Source organism: Tachypleus tridentatus, chromosome 2, assembly GCF_004210375.1.
Source record: "Tachypleus tridentatus isolate NWPU-2018 chromosome 2, ASM421037v1, whole genome shotgun sequence".
NCBI classification, from domain to species: Eukaryota; Metazoa; Arthropoda; class Merostomata; order Xiphosura; family Limulidae; genus Tachypleus; species Tachypleus tridentatus.
The window spans coordinates 135226241-135232092 of record NC_134826.1 but is presented as its reverse complement, the minus strand read 5'-3'; positions in this window follow the sequence as shown (position 1 = coordinate 135232092).

The following is a 5852-nucleotide window of genomic DNA, read 5'->3' as shown; positions in this document are numbered from 1 at the left end:
ATCTGAAAAAAATAAATAAATAAGGAAATTATATTTTATATATATAATATGGTACAATTTATCGATAAACTGCAGACACTTAGAATAATACTTTCTTGGCATTTTAATATTAACTATACTGTAATATATATTGTTTTCTTATCAAATCAACCTGAAGAAGGCTGCACTACAGAAGCCGAAACGTCATCCCGTTTTAATTTAACTTGTTAACAGTAGACATTTTAAAAAATGGTAATTTAATATCGTCATGACACTTAAAAATAAATAATGATTCAGAGAACTATGGCTTTTAACGGAATTAACATTCAAAAGTTTTGAGACCATCGTATAATTTGTAAAAAATCTTAGTGTCAATACACCATTCAACGTAAATCTTATTTGCTGATGAATTGTGTACATGGTATGACAGCATCCCACACATTTCATTTCGCCATATGTTAATGAAGAAATTTTCAACTTATTTCATTTAGTCTAGTTCCATGACTAAATTTAGCACTGTAAGACGAGAGGGAAGGCAGCTAATCATCACCACCCACCGTCAACTCTTGGGTTACTCTTTTACCAACGAATAGTGGGATTGACCGTCACTTTATAACGCCTCACTGGCTGAAAGGGCGAGCATGTTTGGTGCGACGGGGATTCAAACCCGCGACCCTCAGAGTACGAGTCGAACGCCTTAACCCACTTGGCCATGCCGGGTAATTCTTTTGTCGTTCTCCAGTGGATAAATCATCCTCCCACGATAACATATTGCTGCAATGTCCTTTACTAGCCGAACTGATAATATCTAAATATTGTGATATGTAAGCATGTCCTATGTTTTCCCTGCTTTAATGATATAGAATGTTTTAACTTTTTATTGAGTTTATATGCATGTATGATGGATGGAAATGTTTTACAATGGCATCACGCGCGGTTTTTCGAATTACAGCCCTGCAGTCCGAGATTTGGAATTAATTGCCCATTGTGATGTCAAAACCCTGTTGGAAATTTCCTTCCAGAAACGAGGACATTGGTTACACTTCCTTATAATTTTCTTGAGATCACATCTATTCTAGTCATGGAGAGCATTACTTCAATGGTCTACTTTTAGTAGGAATGTAGAGAGCAGTGTACTTTAACAGTATGTCATGTGGTATCTCAAGGTTATGGCCTTTTTTGTGTTTGAATGAGAATGACTAGTCACATATGTATAACAGTCAATCACACAGTGCATTAAACAGTACCTGGGAAATACGAGCCACGAAATTTAAACAGTGTAGCTGGTAAATGATTTGAGCGTGATCAATTAAAGATATCCAACTGAAACCTGGGTGTATCGATTAACGATGTCTTCAAAAACAGGAAGATAACATGAAAAAGAAGTGGCTCGTAAGGCAAGCATGCTGGCTTGGACAGCCTTCAGAGATATGGGAAGATGCGTGGCTATATAATAGAACAGTTATAAGCAGCGAATAAAAATGAGACCACAGAAATACATACTTAAGGTACGTCATGACTAAAGAAAACCAAAATAGAGGAGATTTTATGGAGTGCTTGATTTTACTGACGAAATTTGACCCATTTTTTTTTTCAAAATTATAAAGTTTGGTACCAGCCAATATTACGTATACTTCCTCTTTGTCTCAGAATGAAGATAGTCAGTGCTGTTCAGAACTGGCATGCAGCATAGTCAGTTGATTGAAGAAATCAGGAATGTATGTGATAACACCAGAAGACTAAAAGAACAAACATAAGGGGCATTTAGGACTATGGGTAATTTATGTTGTTCCAAAAAGCAGGTCACTGAAAGAGCCTTTTCTGTGATTCATCGAATTCAAATATCTTAATGCGGATTCATTCTGCGCAACAATGTCTAACAGTTTTTTTTTAATTTCGCGCAAAGCTACTCGAGGGCTATCTGTGCTAGCCGTCCTCAATTTAGCACTGTAAGACGAGAGGGAAGGCAGCTAGTCATCACCACCCACCGCCAACTCTTGGGATACTCTTTTACCAACGAATAGTGAGATTGACCGTCACGTTATAACGCCCACATGGCTGAAAGGGCAAGCATGTTTGGTGCAACGGGGATTCAAACCCACGACCCTCAGCTTACGAGTCGAACGCCTTAACCCACCTGGCCATGTCTAACAAACAAGGAGTTAGAGAATCTATAATTTATAGTACAAACAATTTACGGCACCGTTGTTATGTATGTTGGTGTTCAAACTACGTTTCAGAAATATCGCCCAGAAGCTATTTATGTCCCTTGTTAAATCCCAGCTGCTCAAATATAATGTTCTATCACACGTGTAAGTCAATATCAAAGAACCTGCTGATTGTTTTTATACATTGCATAACGGGAGTTGTGTACCAGCTTTCAGACCCTTTTATGTTTTCATCTTAAAAAAAAAAAGGGGTAAAAGTGCGCTAAATTATCCCTGCGAGTATCTGTAGCTGTCGAAGAACATTCAGTGTTTAAAGACGTATACACAGCTGGCTGAGAAATAAAGTGAAATAAACTGGACCACAATATCTTGTAGTGGTTTCAGTTGACAAAAATAAACTAAAATCTGTGTCTGGTGCGTGGGGCGTGGACAAGGGAGTCAGAAGGGGAACACTTCGCCTCTCTCTGGAAAATGAGAAACATAATTTTTATTTATTTATTCAGCATAGCTGTGTGAGTTGTTTTTAATTCAAATCACATTTCCCACTACTATACTCCTTCCTGAAACATTTCTGCTGATGTCCATGGTCTAAGGATACTATAATCGAGTGCTTGGATAAAAGGCAAAGACAGGCGGTATATACTGATTCTAACCTGAATAATTTCTAAGTAAGCATGGAAAAAGTATAATATTTAAAGTATGATGTCTAATTACGTGTTTCCACAGGATCATTTTACCCTTGTAACTTTAGAGTTACTATATTAGCTTGTTCCTTCTTAATTATAGTTCAATACAATATTGTTTGTTTGTTTTTTTTCATATTTCGCGCAAAGATACACGAGGGCTATCTAAGTTATCTCTCACTAATTTAGCAGTGTAAGACTAGAGGGAAGGCAGCTAGTTGTCCCTACCTACCGCCAATTCTCAATTCTCTGGCCATTATTTTACCAAAGAATAGTGGGATTGACCGATCATTATAACGTCCCCACAGCTGAAAGTACGAGCATGTTTGGTGTGACAGGGATTCGAACCCGCAGCGCTCAGATTACGAGTCGAGTGCCTTAACCACCTGGCCTCAATACAGCATTGATACATCATTTTATCTGACAAAAATTTTTTTGGAGAATGAACTGAAAATTCTCGCTGATATTTTACTCATTCTTAGCCAATTTGTATTTGTTTTCAAGAGAAAAACGATGGAAGAGTGCAATCTTCTTTATAATAACCTTGCAAAATATTTAATATAAAATGGAAGAGTGCAATCTTCTTTATACCTTGCAAAACATTTAATATAAGATAATGAAAGTGCATTACAATAGCTTCAAAAAGAAAGTATTTTATTGATCAAGAGTTTACTTTTACATGTAGACCTTCACCGGATTTGTCTGGATTTAATTAAGAGCAGAGCTGGGTATATATAATTTTTCGCTCACAAAATAGTCCAATTATAAATCTACTTAATTTACTTGTGATTAGGTCTAAAGCTACACAAAACTCTATATCCGATTAGCCCGTTGACCCACAAGGGACTGAAAGAAGAATGAAAGATACACACACACAAACATGAACAGAACTATTTGTTTAAATGTAAGGACTCGATGAGCTATAAAAGTATGTCAACTTGCGATTGGTTATATTCGCATTTTGAAATAGTGATTGTTGCGCCAATAGTGTTTTTTTGGTTACGAAACTTTCAATAAATCAGTCTCATCCGTCAGTAAAAGACTGGTCGTATGTTGGTATTGCATTCACGTATTTGGTTACACCACTGTACTCTGTTTTATATATTTCTTTATCCATATAATGATGGAACAAACTTGTTCACTCAGTGATTTTAAAGCTAAATGAACATTTCGGTTGCTGTTGAAAATAAATACATTTGTAATTTAAAAATATGAATAGCAACAACATCTAAACCTTTAGACACGATCGATCAATCACACTTCTAAAGATAATAAATTATCCTTCAGTAAATTCTCTTATCAGTACAGAATTATCAAGCAATTAGCCAACCCTCAATAGATTAATGACAAACATTAACTGTACAAACTTCAACATAAACGCTAATTCCTATACAGACATTATTTAAATATCTATCAGTTTTATTTTCATATAACTGGTTTTGCAATAGTTACATTTGTGGCAAATAGACATTCACTAAAGATAAATGTAACCCACCTTGCTTTTTTGAACTTTCAACTTGAAATTTTAGTTGTCTGTGTATTAAGGTAAATATGTATCACGAGATGGCGCCACGTACAAATTAAGTGCCATTAATAATACTCATTTCTAATTACATTTCTGGTGTAGAACTACACTATATAGTTGTAATAGTTTAAAAATACATACAAAAAGTCATTATCAGTATACATTAAATAAAGTTGAAAAACTAAAAGAAAGTGGTATTACAGATGTCATTAAGTTTCCAAGTAGTTATGGAAATATCTATTTATAGTTAGTATTCTCTATGACTTTTTTTTGTTACTTCCATGTTTCTTCTTTTCCACTCACCATATATATTTATTTTCATCCTTTATGATCTTTTGAATTAAATTACTATGCATATGAACATACTTTTCAAATATCAGTTTTGAAAACGGCCCGGCATGGCCAGATGGTTAGGGTACTCGACTCATAATCTGACGAACGCGAGTTTGAATCCTCGTTACACCAAACGTGCTCGCTTTTCAGTCGTGGAATCGTTATAATGTGACGGTCAACTCCACTGTTCGCTGGTAAAAAAGTAGTCCAAGAGTTGACGGTGAGTGGTGATAAACAGTTGCCTTCCTTCTAGTCTTACACTGTTAAATTAGGGACGGCTAGTGTAGATAGTCTTTGTGTAGCTTTGCATGAAATTCAAGAAACAAGCAAATTGGTTTGGTTTGGTATTTCGCACAAAGCTACTCGAGGGCTATCTGTGCTAGCCGTCCCTAATTTAGTAGTGTAAGACTAGAGGGAAGGCAGCTAGTCATCACCACCCACCGCCAACTCTTGGGCTTCTCTTTTACCAACGAATAGTGGGATTTACTATAGCATTATAACACCACTACAGCTAAAAAGGCAAGCATGTTTCGTGTGACCGGGATTTGAACTCGTGATCCTCAGATTACGAGTCGAACGCCTTAACCCACCTGGCTATGCTCGGCCTTGTCCCAAAATATAACATTATAATCCCTGAAGTCTACCACCGACCCAATGGGGTCGTTTTTGCAATTATCTATTGATGAGGAACCAAGCATGTTATTTTTACACAGAATTGTGCAGATTAACAGCTTATAATATTCGATGTTACTTGATGAGCTTTTACAAAATAAATAATAGTTGGATTACAAAATTTCTTCGTCAAATATGTATTTTATTACTTTCTTATATCCACTCTTTAAATATGATTTTCTCAATGGTATGGTATCCTTTTTAAAGACATAAATGCAAGATATTGGTTTTTATTTCTCACAGCCTCCCTAACCATATTTTATTGACAAAAGATCTAGAGCTGAATAAATATCCATTTGTTGATTTAATAATTTGATGCTGTTTTCTTGATACATAGCTACAAAATAAGCTGTCTGTACACTCTGTACATTGCAGAGATATTAGTTTTGTAAACCCATTAACTTAATGCTGACCACACAATAAGAAATAAAAAGCAACTTTTACACAGAATGTTCAAAGTGACAGATGTAAAGCACAGAAAACCTTCAACTT